The following is a 21,207-nucleotide window of genomic DNA, read 5'->3' on the forward strand; positions in this document are numbered from 1 at the left end:
CAGCAACCAACCATGAAGACGCAAAGAAAGTGACATAAAACATCTAAACAGATCCCAAATGGCTAAAAAGGAAAAAGGCAGGGAATGATTAAAACAGGACAAACCAGTTCAAAATGACCCTCAAGACTTGCAAAACAATAAAAAATAGACATTTTAATCATTTTATATGCCCTGTGTCAAGTTTGGACTCTCAGTTAAGGCTTGAATAGTAAACATGCTAACAGAATAAAACACAACCCAGAGGATATATTGCATTACAACCCAGCATACAATAGCAACATAACCGAGACTCCGGCTACATTCTTCATGCCAGCAAACAAACAGGAACAGCATCACAAAAACACTCAGAGAAAGGCAGGCTTTGGGGTGTAAAATGGATATCTCAGAGCTCACACAGCTCATCGAGGGACACACTCGAGCTTCAATAAAAAAAGAGGACGAGAGGAGGATATGGGGTGGCAGGGAGCGATGGCTAGCGGAGAGGATTGGCAGACGTGGCACGGAGAAAAGGAGCTGGCATTGGATGCTTGAAAAGCTTGACATCAGAAAGAAACATGTCACACACGTACTTATGCAGCGATAGACTGACTGGGGTCTTCAAACGCAACGGGGTGTGGAGGCTGTCTGCAAAGCTTGAGGCTTGACAGGGCAGATTTGTGAAAATTCAACATTACACAGAATATGTTTGTGGAGCCTGGCAGTGGACAGAGGTGGGGGGTAGGGATGTGTGATGCTTTGCCTTTGCCTAAGGGGGATTTGGCTGTTGCAACTGCATGGATATTTCACTGTTGTTAGCTGACTATAGTGAAGCTCCTCCTGAGGGGGCTTGAGATAAGGGTGGTGGCATTCAATGGAAATGGACTCTGCATATATATATATATATATATATATATATATATATATATATATATATATACATATATATATATACACACATACATATATATATACACACACACACATACATATATACACACACACACATACATATATATATATATATATATATATATATATATACACATATATATATATATATATACACATATATATACACATGGGTCCAGTAACCATCACAGTGGCAGATATCCAAGAAAGGGTCTCCAGTATGAAGAGTTGGACAGCACCAGGGCCCGACATGGTTCACGCCTACTGGCTGAAGAAGCTGACTGCACTCCACGAGCATCTGGCAGCACAAATGAACCAGCTGCTAGTTAACGAGAGACACCCGGAATGGCTAACTGAAGGCCGGACGGTCCTGATCCCCAAGGACCCCAAGAAGGGACCGGTCCCCTCCAACTACCGACCAATAACCTGCCTCAGTACTACATGGAAGCTCCTGTCAGGCATCATATCGGCTAAGATGAACAGGCACATGGGTCAATACATGAGCGGGACACAGAAAGGAATTGGCAAGAATACCAGAGGCGCAAAACACCAGCTACTGGTAGACAGAACAATCAGCCGAGACTGCAAGACCAGACTGACCAACCTGTGCACTGCCTGGATTGATTACAAGAAGGCCTATGACTCAATGCCCCACAGCTGGATACTGGAATGCCTAGAATTGTACAAGATCAATGGGACCCTAAGAGCCTTCATCAGGAACTCAATGGGGATGTGGCGTACAACACTAGAGGCCAACTCCAAGCCCATAGCACAAGTCACCATCAAGTGCGGGATCTACCAAGGAGATGCTCTGTCCCCACTGCTGTTCTGCATAGGCCTGAACCCCCTCAGTGAGATCATTAACAAGACTGGCTACGGATACCGACTACGGAACGGAGCAGTTGTCAGCCACCTCCTGTACATGGATGACATCAAGCTGTATGCCAAGAGTGAACGAGACATCGATTCACTGATCCACACTACCAGGCTATACAGCAATGACATTGGAATGTCGTTCGGACTGGAGAAGTGTAGTCGGATGGTAACAAAGAGAGGGAAGGTAGTCAGAACTGAGGGGATTGAACTACCAGAAGGCAACATTGCAGACATAGAGGACAGTTACAAGTACTTGGGGATCCCACAGGCGAATGGGAACCATGAAGAGGCCGCTAGAAAAGCTGCAACCACCAAGTACCTGCAGAGGGTCAGGCAAGTCCTGAGGAGTCAGCTGAATGGTAAGAACAAGATCCGGGCCATCAACACGTACGCCCTGCCCGTGATCAGGTACCCTGCTGGGGTAATAGGCTGGCCAAAGGAGGAGATAGAAGCCACTGACATAAAGACAAGAAAGCTCCTTACCATGCATGGAGGGTTTCACTCCAAATCCAGCACCCTGAGGCTGTACGCTAAGCGGAAGGAAGGGGGCCGGGGACTGGTGAGTGTCAGCACCACAGTCCAGGATGAGACAACGAACATCCAAGAATACATTGGGAAGATGGCCCCAACTGACCGAGTGCTCAGTGAATACCTCAGGCAGCAGAAACCCAAGAAAGAGGAGGGAGACGAGGAACCATCATGGAAGGACAGGCCCCTGCACGGTATGTACCACCGGCAGATAGAGGAGGTGGCTGATATCCAGAAATCCTACCAGTGGCTGGACAAAGCTGGACTGAAAGACAGCACAGAGGCACTAATCATGGCAGCACAAGAACAAGCTCTGAGCACAAGATCCATAGAGGCTGGGGTCTATCACACCAGGCAAGACCCCAGGTGCAGGCTGTGTAAAGATGCCCCAGAGACAATCCAGCACATAACAGCAGGGTGCAAGATGCTAGCAGGCAAGGCATACATGGAACGCCATAACCAAGTGGCCGGCATAGTGTACAGGAACATCTGTGCCGAGTATAACCTGGAAGTCCCGAGGTCAAAATGGGAGATGCCCCCAAGGGTGGTGGAGAATGACCGAGCTAAGATCCTGTGGGACTTCCAGATACAGACGGACAAAATGGTGGTGGCTAACCAACCGGACATAGTGGTGGTAGACAAACAGAAGAAGATGGCCGTAGTGATCGATGTAGCGGTTCCGAATGACAGCAATATCAGGAAGAAGGAACACGAGAAGCTGGAGAAATACCAAGGGCTCAGAGAAGAGCTCGAGAGGATGTGGAGGGTGAAGGTAACGGTGGTCCCCGTGGTAATCGGAGCACTAGGTGCGGTGACTCCCAAGCTAGGCGAGTGGCTCCAGCAGATCCCGGGAACAACATCGGAGATCTCTGTCCAGAAGAGCGCAGTCCTGGGAACAGCTAAGATACTGCGCAGGACCCTCAAGCTCCCAGGCCTCTGGTAGAGGACCCGAGCTTGAAGGATAAACCGCCCGCAGGGGCGTGCTGGGTGTTTTTTTTATATATTTCTGAAGAACACAGAAAATCAGTCACTCCTGGGTGAAGATGCTGCTTCCACTACACTTACACTGTTCACCTTTGAATGTCGACTGCTTTCATTTCTGACACACCACAGGCCAATCAGCCTGTCTCTGTCCACCCTTGTCTGCTCACGTAAGCCACTTGTTAGAGTCTTTTTACCACCATAAGGTACTCAGAAAACAAGCTCTGCTGTCCTGTGTGTGGATAACCATGCATGAAATCAAGGACAGACAGGCTATGCAGTTCAAACCACACAGCACAGTGCAGACCAAGCCCCCTGTAAATAGCACAGTCTGCTTCTGATAACAGAACGCAGGCTTGCTTCAGGAAAGGAGGCGGAGTGTACATGAGGGGTAAGGAGAGCCTGTTCTCAATAAATTGGCATTAATGGAAAAAGCTGGGACAGTTGTCAGCAGCATTTCTTCATGGAGGAAAATACAGCTTCTCTGGATCAAATTAGACCCACATGGAAAGTATTAGAAAAACCCAGAGGATAAATGTAATGTAAAGAAAATAGGAGTGAGAACCAGCGTGTCTACAGCTATGCTTTGTCTGAGACAAAAGCTTGATCATTGATTATTCTCGTAACTGAAAACACACTTTATTATCCCTGAAGCCTAAAGCTTGTGTCTGCTATCATTACTAAAAAACACTGATTAGCCCTCCCACTGGTTAAATAATAAAATAGAATAAAAACTACACAGTGAACGTGAGCTAGAAAGAGAGCCTAATGTAATCTTATTGATGGGGGTTAGAATAAGTAGAATGACATTTAAGCCATTTAAATGCAACTCTTTGCAAGATGCGCTCCGTCATTTATAAGCTTGACTATTTAAAGTAAAGGGCACCTCGAGCGGGCATAGTGGGAGCCAAGAAATTGCTCTAAATTATCTGCCTTTAAGTGATGTCTAACGTGGCCAATGATGTGTATCAGCAGGGCTTTGATAATTGAGCTGTGACGCTAATCTGTAGCTGACATTCCTCCAGGTAACAGCTGCCCACTCCATCCTGGCAACAGATGCAGTGTCAACCCGACAGGGTGCCCAAGGATGCTGTGAGAATATCTCTGTCACCCACGGCCCGATGCGGCTCTTTATGACAATGAACAGAAACAACAAAGCGGCATCCTGTCCAGACGCAGATGAGCACGAATGCACAATCAAAGACAGAATCTGTGGCGACGCCTCTCAAGTGTTTCTGTGCCTCTGGGTGAATGTCTGCGACTTTCAACCAGAGAACGGAAATTAATTTATGTGAACAGGAAAAGAAAACATTAAATTACTGTTCACTGGGTATGTGATGCAGGCAAGAAGCAGAGAAAATGTTTCAGTGCAGTGGCTCGCTCGTGAACTTTATGTAAAACTCTTAAAAATGTGGTTTCAAATATATTATTTCTCTTCAGTGTTAAATAAACTACGCTACATAAGAAAAAATCTAAGATCAAGTTGAGAGGAAAAAAAAAACGTCCTTAGTGAAGTTTTTAAGGCTAAAATCTCTGCTGCACTTGCAATAAATTGTTTCTTCCTCTATATATTTTTTGTGCACCCTCACTGCTTCTGCAGCTCTGTGTAAGGAGCACAGTAAAAAAATACTTCAATAATAGGAAATCGAACCGAGTAAGGTCAACAGAAGCATGCAAGTAGTTTTCTGTAAACCTACTCTGGGAATGGCTCCAATGAGCAGATCTTAGTTTGCAACAGATCCACATCAAACGTATGCAGTATTACAGCTGAGACCACACGGCTGCTCCGCTGTCCAAGAAATTAGCCGAGCAGAGAGTGTAGGTTTCCCTGGACAATACTGGTTTAAAGCCCTGCACCCTCTCCAGGTGTAGTTTGCTGGGGTGGAACTAATTTGGCTGCTCATAAGAGTTATACAAAATCTAATTAGTCACATGCTTTCTGGCTGTCATTACTGTTTGAAAGGCAAATATGTCATTTGCAATGTGAATACCACACACTGTTAAAGATCCTAATCTCATCAGTGTTGTACAGCCTTATGAATCTTTGCTTCTGACTGAGGAAAATACATCTCACTGACGAGCAGTAGCAGTGTCATCATCAGTGAGAGGGATGAAAACATCTAGTATTTTTATTGTGGCAAAGCAGTTACGGTTAATCTAATAAAAATCTAATAACAACACGTATAATTTTCTGTCTCATGCCTCTTTTATTATAAGAGAGGATTTGTTTATTTCTCAACTTATAGCTTTTGATTTCAGAGCAGGTAGAAGGGTTAGAAATATGTCCCCCTGGTAATTTTAGTGTCTTTAGTTGTTGCCTGAGCTTAATTGCTGTTTGTTCAGATCTAATCTATGGATAAAGGCATGCCTGGGGTAGCTTTGCAGACACACACCACTCTTGCTAGACCTCATCATGCTCTTCTACCTGACGTTTTGACACATTGGTGGTAGAATATGAGATTAGAAAAAATAGAAATAACACATATCCGTCTATCAGCACTCCAAAGACACTTACAGCAGCATCTTGTCTGTTCACAGCCTCGAGATTTGAATTCTAATTTTATCTTTTGCAATTTATTTAAAGTCCTCTGTTACAAGAGATTACTTTAAGATGAACATGAGGTGCAATCTGGGATCTTCAGGTAGGTCAGAGATGTCAAACTCATTTTCCATCATGGGCCACATACAGTTCACTTTGATCTTAAGTAGGCTGAGAAGTTTAACGTATAAAGACGTTTAACTACACATTAAATCCTAATTCATATAAGAATAAGAAATGCAGTTTCAACAGTGTATCTCAGTTTTTCTACATGCTAAAAATAAATCCACTTAACGTGTGCAGTGACGAGGAGCTGATTGAGGTTTTAATTCTGATGAGAACTTACTAAATGCTGCACCTGATCTGTTCGGTCGCTCTCCATATTGATCAAACTAGCTAAACCATCTAAAACATCAGCAATTACTTTGCTGTATACCAACATTTTTTGAATAGCAAGCTGGATGAATTTTCTTTTAGTAAAAAAATGTATTTCATTACTTTATTCACTCAGGAGATTTTTCCATTTCTCTTCAAAACATTTTCTGAGCCCAGGTCAGAATAATAATTTTATTCACTGCTTTTACTTGATTGTTATCAAGTTCGACTGAATGGCAGCCAGTATATTTGTGCTGACTGTACAGGTCTTTCAAGCATCCTGTCTTTTCTTTTCTTTTGATCCTCCACAGTCACTGAAAATCAGATATGACAAATTAGCAAGACGGTGCACAGTGCCAGGTAACTGCCATGGTCACACGTGTTACTCTACTCACTTAAAAGACTGGAACTAGCAACGATCATCTTAGTAATCAAGGCCAAGCTAAGTAAAAGCCAGTTTTTGCAATCGGCCTTTTAACTCTTGCTCTTTCAGTGCAGGTAAACAAACTGTATATATAAACAAAGCATTGGAAGATTAGAAGGTAAAAAAAAGTAGCAAATTAAGATTTTCCCATTTCTCCAGGTGGTAACAGTTTATCTGCAGGCACTAAATGTGTGAGCATGCTGTACATGAATAAAGCATGAATCTAGTGCAGAACTTCTTTACCCTTCCTTCCTCCACTCATCAGTGTTCAGTCACTCGGTACTTAGAGGACTTAATGATGTACGTGATCCAGTGATCTGCCTTATGCACAACATGAGTGACAGACCCACTTATCAAGTGAAACACTGGATTGACGTAAAGATGCAACACAGTGATTTAGTGTTGCATTTCTAAAAAGCCCGGGGAATAAACTTTCCCCCTTACTGTGTGGTCTAAGCCTGTTTGAAGTAGTGATGGGATTTCCGGCTCTTTTTAGAGATCCGGCTCTTTCGGTTGGGCTCACTAAAAAGAGCCGGCCCTTTCGGCTCCGAACTGGCTCTTCAGGTTGTTTTGTTGCTTTAATTAATTTATTATTAACAATAATATAAAATTATGCACAAAAGGAATTACTAACGTAAAAACAAGTGGTTTTATTTATATATGTTTATATATAAATATATGCGGTGGCCCCTAGAGACAAAACACGTACAAACTCCAAAACACATTTCTAGCATGAACTGAACTTCCAAAGCAGAGCTACTAGATCACTTAAATTACACAATTGAAAGCATGTGTGTATTGTTTGTGTATTTATACACAGGCACTCATATATATATTCAAATAATTTAAAAAAAAGTTCATTTACCTGTTATTACCACACACCAAATCCGGTCGTTGGTACTTGCTGGCTTGTGTAGCCACAAGATAACAAAGGCTCAACACTGCACCCAGCATCCTGGAGCACTTCTGTTGTCTTTTGTACGTGTTTTGAGTTTTTATGTGCTTCTGAGTTTTTATATGCTTCTGAGTTTTTACGTGCTTCGGAGTTTGTACGTGTTTTTACGTGTTTTGGAGTTTGTACATGCTTCAGAGTTCGTACGTGATTTGAAGTTTGTATGTGCTTTGTCTCTAGGGGCCACCGTAAATATACTTTTATTTATTCACTCCACATAAAATGTAATAAATAAATCATATAATACAAAAATCAACTATTCACATTTCAAGTTTTAACTATTTAAATTTTCAGCTTTTTCCTTTCACAAATTTAAAGTGAAAAGAACACAAAACACTGCAAACCACAACACAATTAAATATAAATTATAATATGAAAACTAAAAGAACATGCATATTCTCTGTCATATGGACCTGCATGAATAAACTTTCTCAATCCTTTATCATCTGCAACCGAAAATAGTTGTGGATGATTACTATACCTTTCTAATGTTGTTGTCCCTGCCTCTCTTTCTCTCTCTCTGTTCCTGTGCTACTGAGTGTAATTACCGCCCCTCCCCCTCTGCCCAGCGTAAAGCACAAGGCTCGCGTGCAGAGTGAAGCGGAAAAAAAGTGCGAGAGAGAGGCTGAGAGAAAGAAAAAAAAAAAAAAAACCCACGTGACGGCTCGCGATAAGGAGCCGGCTCGCGTCGTTCACGTCAAAGAGCCGGTGTTGTGCCAAAAAGTGATTGTCTTCCAAAAAGTGATTTCCAGTGTTTCTGTGTATTTTTTATGTGTAATATCTTTACGTATGTTCGTAAATAGACTTCGGTGAACAGGGGATACAAAGGGGTTACATAAAGAATTAAAAAATTATCTGTTTTTTAAGTATCTTTACAACTTGTACTTACATTATAACCAATCCGGTCCTTTATCCCCACTTAAAATATTTTTACAGAACTATTGTAATATTTGCTGCCATTTCTGCTGTCCTGTTGGGCAACTTACTCTTACAAAATACATTTTTAATGTTAATGAGATTTTTTTTACTGCATAAATAAAGGTTATATAAAAGTCGCTGCCAAAAACTGATTGCGGCTTGTATCTTGCTACACGAATGTTGTTTGTGGCTCAAGATGACTTTATGTCATCCATAAGGGATGCATTTGACATATGTTTAACATATTATAGCCCAACAAGTTACTTATAGCACTTTAAATATGAGCAATCGCTTTTTGGCAAATACCGGAAATCAGTTTTTGGCAGACAATCACTTTTTGGCACAACACCGGCTCTAAGAGCCATTTCGTTCGCGAACGACCCATCACTAGTTTGAAGTGGAGGTTTTCATTCGTGAGAGAAATGTAGCAAAATCTATGGCTGGAAATCCAAAACAGCAACTCTTGATTACACTGGAAGATACGTCCAAGGATGGCTGATTTGCTGACTAAAGACAGCCTGCAGCAAAAGTCAAGACGCAGTCAGAAATTTAGAGCCGAATAATCCCAATGTGAATGCCGCTACGCTCCATGTCTACAAACCATCCAATCAGAACACAGCGTAAAACGACCAATTACAACGACAGACGACATTTTATATAAACCAAACAGATTCAAAACTGGCAGAAAAATCCACGTCTCCACCACTTCCTCATTATCTCTAGCACATGTCATTCACCACCGCACTATCTGGTAGCACAGTCTGACACAGATTTCATGAGACTGATCTTACAGAGTGTCAAACTCAATGAAAGTACAGAGAATTGTCAAAACTAAAGCAGCAAATTGACACGACAAATTGACATGTCACATTTTTTTTAACCCAGTAAGGCTCAAGCTCCAAAATGACTAAAGCCTACTTTCCCAATAATGCAACTTAATAGCACAAAATTGGTGCTTCGAAATTAGCCAGGCCAAAGGATTCCTGGCGACCGCTGCACAGTGCATACCGATTAGATTTCTGTCGGACTTGAGCAATCAGGCTGGCTGATTTATACATGGCTGCAAAAATGATACGATTGCTACTTTACACGAGAATTCCTGAAAAACTGAGTTTACTGATTGCATATAAAGCATTTTAAACAACCCTTTTTTAATTAAAAGATTCCAAAATGGCACACAAGCTGATTAGTCTAAGAAGATTTTAATTGAGATGAGATCTAATACGGTGTGAATGCTTGCCTGGCTTCCAGTAAAACCTGCTGGAAACCTTTAACACAAAAAAATTGCTCACTTAAAAGGTAAGAAAAGGAGCAAAAATTGTAGCTTTTTTTCATTCTGAGTTACAAAATGGTTCGACACTGTAGTGAGTTAAAGGTAGACCATCTTTAGTACATGAAGGAGCTTTTTTTGGACTGTGGCGAGCGGATGATTCCTGCCTGATCATGTCAGAAGGTTGTGAGGATGAGGAAATGTCAGTCAGGTGCTGGACTTAGGAAGGTCTGTAGACGGAAGAGGCACTGGTTAAATGAAGGCTATGAAGGGCTCTACTGTTTATGGGGCCTTTGACTGACACTGGACTGTCTCTGCTGCTCTCCTAAACTGCATTTCAGACTGACATGCATCTAGCCCAGGCTAAACAGGAGAGACATGTTTGACCTTTTGGGAAATGTTAAGCTGCTACTCCAGACGGAGCCTACTGTGATTAAAAATCCAGAAAACAAACAAAGCACAAGCCACACTTCCTACATTTACTGTCATGGTCTGTGGAATGCGTGATGCTCGGGTAGCCACACCCCCGGGCTGGGCCATCACTAGCACACCTGCTCTCCATCCCGGTGATTACACGGAGATCCACTTAATCCGGCGCTGACGGATGCTCCACGCCAGTCCGTAGTCATCCCCACAGTGGTAACCAGACTTCCACGAAAAGTGTGCATTCTCTTCTGCTTGGAACTTTGTTTAACCTGCCTACTTCTGTCCAGATTTCTACTCGGCGTCTGCTACCTGCCTGTCCTCCGGCTCAACTGGATCTCGCGGCGCTCACCTGGCCCACTCGCCATTCCACGGACTTCCTGCCCCCACGGACTGCCACACTTCCCTCCCGAGCTCCCACGGTTCCGTTCTATCGTAAGCCCCTACTCTAACTCAGTCCTGATATGTTCTCCCCGCTTCCTGGCTCCCTAGTAATCATCTCCCCTTTCTATTGCAGCCCCCCGCCGTCCCGATCCCGGCTTCCTCGTGTCATTGTTTCCCCGGATTTTTAGTTTCTGTTTTGCTCTCTACTTTCCCCGGGTCGCCTTTCGTTGTTTTAATAAAGTGTCTTTTTGTTAGCTCGGAGTCTGCGCCTGGATCCTTTCGTGCCCGCGCACCACGGCGCATGACATTTACCCACTAGCACTCTTACCAGCTTTCTCTCTCTTTCTTCAGATTTTCTGTACTGTCCCACTTCACCCCAGTTTTGGGCTCTTCTACTTATAAGAGAGTGACAAAAGTCACACAAGGTCCTTCGTATTATCTTGACAAAGCAGTCACCTCTTGGCCTCAAAATCCAGCCACAGTACCCCTGCTGTGCTTCATCAGTCTACCCAGTAACACATATAGACACAGGAAAGTACTTCTGAGCTTTCTGTCCACGTTCATATGATGCAACTCTTGGCTCAATTTCTAAAGAAGACACCCCTGCTTCAAAACGTCCATGTAAAACTCTCCTCTCCTCAGCACCTCAGTTTCACTTGTTAAGACACAAATCTCCCACGGCCAGTCTCTATGGCTCACAAGCCCGTCACTGGTTTTCATGTTTACCCAAAATAATTCCTTCATTGTCGTCTTTTTAATGTTTGTCTTTTGCTCTCCCCTCTATCTCTTTTTGTGCTTCCCTTCTTGCTTTGCCACTGAGGGAGATAAAAGACAAATGAAACCGCAGCTCTCCTGCTCCGCCCGTCTATCCATGCATAAAGCACCTCTCTGCGGATCTCTCTCTGTGTGCCCTGGCCCTGATTGCAGCTGGCAGCGTCACTGATAATCACGTCATTTAGATGCAGCCTGTCTTCTCCTCCATTAGCAAGTCTAACATGAGACTATCCCAAACACACAGTCAAACAGCCTACACTGCTTTACAATGATGTGCTTAACATTCTGGAGGCATATGAACCAAGGGTCAAAGGAGGCTGCTAATATTAAAAAACAAAACCAGATCTGTGATGGGGGGAAATGAGATCTAGATTGGTTTGTGAAATTATTGGTTTTGTTAACAGGAAACTGAATTTGGGCTGATAGTTTAGGAAATTCAATTTAGGAGATAGCTGGCTAAGTCATGCTTGAACTTGGGTAACTTCATAATTTTTATATTCGAAGCAGGCTCGCAAACGCTGGCAAAACGTTTCCCATGACAAACTTCAGACTACGAGCAGAGACAGATGCTGCAGAACGGATGCTGTCAGGACAGAAATGCTGTGTAGGCAACAGAGTTAATCACCCTTAATATTACATGCAAATTAATTGGAGTCTATGTAGAAACTTTTTATGAGTTTGAAGCACTTATGCAGTTTTGGCTTTGGAAGGAGCAGAATAATAAGAAACACAATACTGATGATCCTAAACATTTCTAGCCAGCACGTGGAGAGCAACATTTATTTGGAGAAGGTAACAAGGCGACTCAACATGTCCTCTCCTTTTAGCTAAAGTTTGGTCTCCACCAAAAATAGGAGACTCTTGAGCTCTTTAGCTAATAGTTAGTTCTTTACTTTGTTTGGGCAATGAATTCACATTAAATTAGGCAGATAAGGTGAAAGCTGGTTAATTCAGGTTTTTTATAAAATCTTATAAAGAACACAATTTTTAACTTTTTAGAAAAATGTTGTTGTCATTTATTTAAAGATGTGTTTTGGGGTAATTTTTGCTGAACAGGACAGTGATGCAAAAAGGAAAGGAAGGGTAGAGAGCAGGGGAATAACATGCAGAGAACATCTCAGGGCCTCTGCGGTGGCCTTATGGGATTTGGGCTGCCTACTCGACCCGGCAAACTAAAGCGGCACCCTGGGATGTCTTCTTTTAGAAGTCACATTTTAACCAAATCTCATCTTTTTTTTGGTGGCTGAATAGATTTAGCCCAGAAAATAAAATAAACTACAAAAAAAATGAAGTGAACACTTATGAGCTTGATCATCAGACATCAGTCTGTCCAGTTGGTAAACACACCCATTTAATCCGTTGCTTTGGTGCAAATGAAAGTACCCCCAGACATACAAAGGAGCAGATATCGGTCCTTCTCTGGGCTCATGATGCAAGGGTCTGTCTCCTGGTGTCTCCTCCTCACGCGTAAGATTAGACTGGGAGACACAGCAAACCTTATTTCAGCATGTATAGGTGCTGGACAACTTGTGCAACCTGAATGGGCTCCAGGTACTATCTTATGCTACGACTACTGACAAGGACACTACCAAAAATGCAAAACTAGAGAAAATCAGTCAGAAGAGATAAGGAGAAAACATGGTCTGCAAAACCATTTTCTTTCTGGGGAACACTTGCTGTCACCTTCACTTACACCAGGGGTCAGCAACCTTTAAGACTCAAAGAGCCATTTGGACCTGGTTTCCACGCATAAGAAAACACTGGGAGCCGCAAAAACTTTTTGACATCAAAAATGAAGATAACACTGTATATATTGTTTTTTACTTTTATGCTTTGTGTGAACAACTAAGGTGTGTTGCTTATGAAATCCATGAAGTGCTACAGAGAAAATTACATTTTATTTATGTAATTAACACATTTTGAACTCTTAAAGAAATATAACAAAAGGAAAGACACCCAGCTGAACTAAAATGATCCATGTAGCAAAGAAAAACTGTTGTGAGCCGCCACCCTTATATCGCCTTTGGGCTTTTGGAGCCTTGACCTGACTTTTAAAAAAGTACTATGCTGCTGTAGCTGAGATCCCAGATAGCAAGGAGACATTGAACAGATGTTGATTTTCCATCTGAACCATCAGAATCGTCAGGATTGAAATGTCAACACAAAACCAATGTTGAAACAACATTGAAATACTGATGAAACCTTACACTGACATTGAAATAACATTGATTCACTGTTGTTCTGTCATCGTTGATTGTTGATCTATTTATAGTTGACAAGGTGACAACAATCACGTTGAAAAACCATCGATTTATGGTTGAGCGGGAAATTAAAGCTGCTACCACTTGGACTATTCCGCAGCACCCCTATCACATTGGTACATCCCTCCAGGTAACCATTGTCTTGTACAGTAGAGCGGGACATTAGATTTACTCTCAGCGGAATTGACCGGAGAAGGCATCAGTTCATGCACTGCACTGGCCTGCACCACGATTAGTATAAGGTAAGAATGAATGACTTTTGTTCTATTCGTTATTTCCACGGTTGCATTTGGATAACAGTAAAAAAAAAAAACTTGTTAATGTAAAGTTTCGGATAAAATGTGGGAGCCCGAAATTGTGTCTACTTTCATCTTACAATCCGGCAACAAATAAATTGCACTGCAAACAAAGTCTATCAACAAAGAAAACATTTTCGTTTCATACTTTTCCGTTATATTCCCTTACAAAGCTAGCTTTAACGCTTCGAGGGTTCCTTTGTTCTTGCCGTCGCCTCGGCGCTTGACCCAGACTTTCGCTCTTGTAGTTGCTTTTTAGCATAGTACTACAAAAAATTGTAAATCTGTGATATATGATTGATAAACGTAAAGGTAACTGTATAAATGTGTTCAATGACTTTGTTACTTTTAATGATTGGAGAGCACCCGCTTCGATTCGCACTCAATTCAAACTTAACGTTGCACGCTCACCTAACTTTACGCTGCACGCTCACCTAACTTGCGTTTGCACCTTTTGTCCACACGTAAACTGCGTTTAGCATTTACGTGTGGACGAGGAAGACGGAGAAAACGCAGCGTCAAAGGTGTGCGCCTATTTTGACGCCACACTGTGCGCCAAGTTTTTGTCTCGGTGCCATGAATTCCTACAATGGCAGACTTAGACAAAATACTGTTAATTTTATTATCTTCAGTGTTTAAATGCTTACATATACGGGTTTGCTTGTAATTGTTGCCTATATACATTTTAAGCTATTATTTATTATTTAGTTCAATCAATAGATCAAGTTTTGTAGTGACTATGAAATATATTGTAATTATCTGTTTCCTGTTTATCCTAGACAGGGCAAAAAAGGACTCCAAATTAAAAAAAAGATAAAAATGAAAGACTGGTGCATTGTGCAGTTTAGCACTGGTGGTACAGAAATAGTCCCTAGATCATGGATAAATGGGGAGAAATTGTCATGGCCTCCATATCCTCCGTGAGACACATTCAGGATCCACGACGCAGTAAAGAGGAGAGTTCATCCTGGTGCAACATGGCTCACCTATGCACCAGTCCGACTTCTAATAAGCCATGGTGGGTATCATCTGGATTGGTGTTGTATAAATGTAACAATAACAAGTTTTTCGTGTCCTAATTTATGTCTGGCCATACATTGTGTTTGTACTTCCAGACACATTTCACGAAGCAGAACGCAGTCTTCAGAAATATCTAAGTGAACACTGTGATATGTCTGACCTTCAGTCCGAAGCTGAAACTCAGACCAGTCATAAAAGAAAGCACAAGTAAAACTTTTTTTATTTCACAAACATATCTTTGATTGCTAAGAATTTATGATCTTGTCTTTTATACATATCTGTGGTGCTTGCATACTGCAATATCACCACATAATATAGTCCAAAAAGTGGAAGCTTGTAAACTTTTTATAAATGCAAAGCCATGTACACTTGTGCACTTCAAAAATTCCTTGTATACTGTACCTTCTTGCACATCTCCATTTCCTGTGTGTGTTGTTATAAATCAAACTGTAACTTTAGGAAAAAATATTCCAAAAGCACATTTGTAATTACTTATGACCGTTTTCAACTTTTTTTCTTTAGACCAAATCCCCTGTACACATATAGTGACTCAGAGGATGAGCAGCCCACAAAGAAATGGTTTCCCCAGGCCCCTCGAGTGAAAATACCAGGTAATAAAATACTGTCTAGTGTCTTTGTACATATCTGTGTGTGACACAAGGAAACTTTTGATAAGTTGTCTGTATTCTTAAATACTTAAAAAAAATTTATCTTTTTCTGTCAGACCTGACGAGAGCTGTTAACGAACTCCGTGAGGAGGTCAGAGCCATCCGCAATACCGGCTGCAATGAATCGGTAGATGCTGGGGTACTGCCTCTGGATTTGCCCTTGCACAACATTGAGGAGCTAAACAATGCAGAGCCAGCTCTTCAATCACAAGAGGCAAATAAGGCAATGGTAAGTATATAAAGGTTATGTACACTTTGTAACTATAAAGTGTAATAGCTGTCAGATGTGATTTAAATACATAACAACGGCCTGTTGGTTAAACACACAAGCACTTGCATACACATTTAAGACATGAGACACGCTAATTCCATCTCTTAAAATGTGTCTATAGGTGAGACGCTTTGCCTTGATTGGAGCCTGACGCAGCAGTTAGGGGCAAACTCTATGTCCGAGTTTGTCTTTGCACAAGAAGTGCAGAAATGGCTCCGATACGCCCCAGATCGTTTGGGTGGTGCAGGACGCACATCATGCAAAAAATTACAAACTTCTGTGAATCATATAAACGTAAATAGGAAACTGTCTTTTAATAAAGTATTTAGCAAACGAAACATGCCTATTGACCTTTTTTTGTTTATTTTTTTTCTCTCTTACATCACATGCAATGCTTTCTTATTTTAGGATATTAATATTGACATGATACATTGTGAGACATTTGGGGTTTTTTTTATAAAGGGTGTCCAATTTAAGGAATAAGTACAATTATGTGTTTAGGTGGTTGAAGTATTGATGGAAACATGCAGTAGTTTAGTATTGGTTAAAATACCTATAAAGAAAGGTAGATTTCCAGTCATGATTTAACTGTTGTTTTAATAAAAAGCAAATATGCGAAAGAGGTGGAAAATCAACACCATAGCTCAACAGTGTTTCAATATCAGAATCTGACATTGTTTCAATGTCAGCAGTATTAGAAAATATAACGTTGAATCAACGTCAGGTTTCAACATTGATTCAACATCAAAACCTGACGTTTCAACGTTAAAAAAGGGTGCAAGAGTGACGTTAGGTCAACGTCACACTTCAACGTTGATTCAATGACACAGCCTGATATTGACTCAACATTGTTTCAATGTTTCCTTGCTATCTGGGATATAATGTATGAATTGTGAACATTCTCAAAACTGTATTGTACATAGGTTATACTTTTTTATTGTGTGAACTTTATTTTTTGTGGAACTGAGGTCCCGTGTGTCATTGTTGAAGTGGGACATTAATCAGTGTAACGCCACCTGCGGCCACATTGCGGGTGTGGGGTTTCCTAGCCAGAGCTGTACGGACTCCACACTGGGTGAGGAGAAGCCTGCTGCCGCTGTGTGACACTGATTTTGCTGCTGCACTCTGTTTTATAGGAATAAACCCTGTTTCCAGCCAGTCCGTGTCTGTTGTCACAACGCAGTCGACCATTTCACATCTGCTACATAAAAGTGGTGCCGTGACCCGGATGCATCTGATCAGCCGCTGCCGATCGCTGAGGTTGAGCTGAACACTTCCGACACCTGTAATATAAGTAAAATTATTCTGTGGGTCAGCAAAAAATTTCCAGTGTTCTGTTAGTAGGCATTTCTCCCAGTTACACCTGTTAGAGTCTAACTGAGCCGTGTTTACTTGTGTTGTATTTTTCTGAGTGATAGGTATTTTTGTATTCCTTTTGTTTCTGATCCCCTTTGTAGTTATTGCTAACCTCCTGTAAGCAACATGGCTGGTAGGGGCCAAGACTCCTTTAACCTTTTCACGCCAGTCGCTGGGAGAGGTTGGAGACTGTCTGGGGCAGATGAAGTGAGAGACAGGTCTATAATGTCGCGTGATGAGCCAGCAGAGTCAGATGACATTATTCGAAATAAAGCTCATGAGCGCCAGTCCTCAACCCCTGCTTTGAGCAACGACAGCACACACAAAGAGCTACGTGAGCTCATTGGTGAATTGGGAACCCAGATAGGTGAATCAATCGCTAGCCGGCTACTATCCAGTCAAGTCCCACTTGGTCCAAACCAGACAGCTCCAGCCGAGTCCCCCAAAGTTAAGAGCCCTGACACCACTCTCGACCTCTCCAAAGTGAACTTAGTGGTCCGACAAGATATCAAAGACCCACCTATGTACAGAGGTGATGATGCGGATAAGTACTCTGTTCATGAGTGGATAGACATGATGGAAGTGTACTTAGAGAAGAGAGGGTTGTCTAGAGCCGTGCAGGTGGATGAAGTCTTAAACCACCTCCTCGGCAGAGCTAAAAACATTGTTAAGGTGGGTTTGAAAAGTAACTCATGTTCTGGTGTAGTGACCAACCCTGAGACCATCTATGCCATACTCAGGCGTTATTTTAGTGATAGTCCTGGCTCCTGTCAACCACTGGCTGACTTCTATGCCACCCAAGCAGTTGCAAAAGAGACCCCAGTAGACTATTGGGTGAGGCTTAATATCGCTGCTGAGGCAGCTGACAAGCATTTACAGCGTCAGGGAGGCAAAATGGAGAACATGGAGGCAGAGATAGCCATGATGTTTATCAGAAATTGTCCTGATCCCAGCCTCGCCTGTGTTTTCAAATGTAAGCCCATCAGTAAATGGACAGTAATGGAGGTTCAGGAAGCCATTGATGAACACCAAAGAGAGTGTCATGCAAAAAAGAAGAGCCTGGGCTCTGCCAGACCCCATCCCCTCCTCGTGGCCACTGCGACAACCACAAGCGAGTCGCCTGAGTTTGAACTGAACCATGCCCAAGTAGGTACAGTAAAATGTTCCCAGGACAGCCCGGGTAAGGCTGCTGGAGCTGCCGCTTCAGACCCAAGTGCTCTAGACCGCGTGCTCAGTATGCTGGCGAGGGTGTTAGAGCGCTCCAACCAGCCTGTCCACCCCGTAATTAGACCACAGCCTCTAGCCTCAGCCAGGTTCCCTTCGTGCCAGGTTTGTGGCAATAGCTCACATTCCACGCGCACTCACTGCATGAGAGAGAGGAGATGTCTAGGTTGCCTGGAGGTTGGGCATCAGAGGAAAGACTGCCCCAGAGCAGCTGAGCCCATTACCCAGCAAAATAATCCCCAGGGAAATTAGGGTGCTTGCACTTGAGAGGGGACAGTGTGAGCGAAGAGTGTGAAACCCTCAATCCCAGTGATGACATACAGACTGTATACAAAGAAAGCCTGAAGTGTGCCCCACCTGGTACTGTTGTACTTTCCCAGAATATAGTAAGACTTGATGAGGCAGACAGCCTATTTTACACGAATGCATTGGTGAATGACAAAGTCTCTTTGCAGGCCCTTCTTGATACAGGTTCCATGGCGTGTACCTTGAGCGAAGAGGCGGAGCGAGAGTTAAAGAGCGCTGGGGTCGCATTGGAATTAAGCGACGCTCGTACCGACATTGTGCTAGTGGGCTGTGGTGGAGTTCAGGTTAAACCCAAGAGTATATGCGAGTTGAAAATGGAAGTGTATGATTGTACGTTCAGAGTGCCTGCCCTAGTGGTCCCCGGTCAGAAAGATCAGTTGATTTTAGGGACAAATGTTATCAAACACCTCCTCAGACACTTCAGGCTGTCCCCCCATTTCTGGCAAGTCCTGAGCAAACCCGAATCAGCAGAAGCGCCTGAAATGGTGCAGTTTCTGAATATGCTGTCTGGCATTAACCGGTGGAGGGGTGACAAAATGCCAGATGTCATTGGCACTGTCAAACTAGCTCAGGCAGTGACTCTACTCCCCAAGCAAGAGCACCTTGTATGGGGCAGACTGCCAGCGTCATCACCCCTTTCCGAGGGCAGCGCCATTCTGGTTGAACCACCAAAATCGCAAACTCATAAAAAAGGTGTCATTGTCTGTAGAACTGTGGTTTCTATGAGTGGCGATAGGTGGGTCCCTGTTCGAATCCTGAACACATGTGATAAGCCTATCACATTGAGACGAAACGCTAAGGTAGCAGATGCTTCCGCTTGTGTAGCTGTTGAAGATCTCGAAGTGGCTTCTGACCAAAACCCAAGTGAGACCCTTAGGGTCCAGAGCCAGACAGTGTGTAGCGACGCACAGAGTAGCCCTCCCTCCTGCCCTAGCCTGCGTGACAGCTTGCAGAAGATGGGGTTGGAGGACCTAGACCTCGACTCTTGTGAAGTCTCAGACCACTGGAAGGCTCAGGTACTGCAACTGATCCACAGGTATGAGGATGTCTTTTCCAAGGGTAAGCTGGACTGTGGACTGGCAAAGGATTTTGTCCATCGCATCCATCTGTCTGACGACAGGCCGTTCAGACTTCCCTATCGGCGCGTCCCTCCAGGGCAGTACCACAAGTTGCGACAGGTGCTCACAGAGATGGAGGAGCGAGAGCTGATCCGCAAATCCAACAGTGAGTGGGCATCCCCACTGGTACTGGTGTGGAAGAAGAATGGAGATCTCAGAATATGCGTGGACTACCGCTGGTTGAACGCACGCACAGTCAAGGATGCCCATCCCTTGCCCCACCAGTCAGACTGTCTGGCAGCCCTGGGAGGTAACGCAATTTTCAGTGCCATGGATCTCACCTCTGGCTTCTACAATATTGAGATGGCAGAGGAGGACAAAAAGCTAACGGCCTTCACAACACCAATGGGGCTCTACGAGTTTAACAGACTCCCCCAAGGCCTGTGCAACAGCCCGGCGAGCTTCATGCGTCTCATGATGGGCATATTTGGCGACCAGAATTTCCTAACCCTGCTGTGCTACCTGGACGACCTGCTTGTTTATGCACCCAATGAAGCAGAGGCTCTCAGGAGGTTGGAGATTGTGTTTAGCAGACTACGTGCCCATGGACTGAAGCTGGCCCCCAAAAAATGTCATCTGCTCCGAAGGAGTGTGAGATTTCTGGGCCATGTTGTGACTGAAGGCGGGGTTTTGACCGATCCTGACAAGGTTAAGGCGATCACCGCTATCTCAGAGGCTGATCTCATGATGGAGGACGGGGTTATGCCATCCCAGAAGAAGATAAAGTCGTTTCTGGGTATGGTAATGTATTACCAACACTTCATACAGGACTGTTCTAAGATTGCCAGACCCCTTTTTACCCTGACTGCCGCTCCTAAAGGAAAGAAAGTAAATGCCCGAGGTGCTGCTTCTTTCCGGAGGCTCAGCCCAAGTGATTGGAAGAAGGAGCATGTTGACTCGTTTGAACGCTTGAAGGCTGCACTCCTTGACTCCGTTGTGCTTGCTCACCATGATTTCAACAAACCATTTATCTTGTCGACAGACGCTTCACAGGACGGCTTGGGTGCTGTGCTGTCACAAGTCCAAGAGGGCGAGAGTAAAGCACGTCCCGTTGCATTTGCCAGCAAGGCCCTCGCCCGTGCACAGAGAAACTATCCCGCCCATCGCCTTGAGTTTCTGGCGCTAAAGTGGTCTGTCTGTGACAAATTCAGCCACTGGTTGAAGGGGCATAGCTTTACCGTCTGGACAGACAATAACCCCCTAACATATATTCTCACGAAGCCCAAGCTTGATGCATGTGAACAGAGGTGGGTGTCAAAGCTGTCCCCCTACGACTTCAGCATCAAGTACATTCCTGGCAGTAAAAATGTCATTGCAGATGCACTGAGCAGGCAGCCATTCGTTCACAACCGTGT

General features: G+C 43.4%; 1 protein-coding gene and 1 long non-coding RNA gene across 3 annotated transcripts in view; one reads left to right on the forward strand and one right to left on the reverse strand.

The window, feature by feature from the left end:
• The window catches only part of adam12b (ADAM metallopeptidase domain 12b), a 103,946-nt gene that overhangs the window by 27,453 nt on the left and 55,286 nt on the right, over positions 1 to 21,207 (reverse strand). The gene's annotated exons all lie outside the window — the stretch shown is intronic.
• LOC146560957 (uncharacterized) lies at positions 10,247 to 10,858 on the forward strand. The gene is made up of 3 exons (XR_014894824.1): positions 10,247 to 10,390; positions 10,465 to 10,609; positions 10,692 to 10,858. It is a non-coding gene; the product is annotated as an uncharacterized LOC146560957 (long non-coding RNA).

The sequence above is a fragment of the Mchenga conophoros genome, linkage group LG13 (assembly GCF_057382185.1).
Source record: "Mchenga conophoros isolate Kocher_MC1m ecotype Shallow Benthic linkage group LG13, M_conophoros_male_GT1.1, whole genome shotgun sequence".
Lineage (NCBI taxonomy): Eukaryota > Metazoa > Chordata > Actinopteri > Cichliformes > Cichlidae > Mchenga > Mchenga conophoros.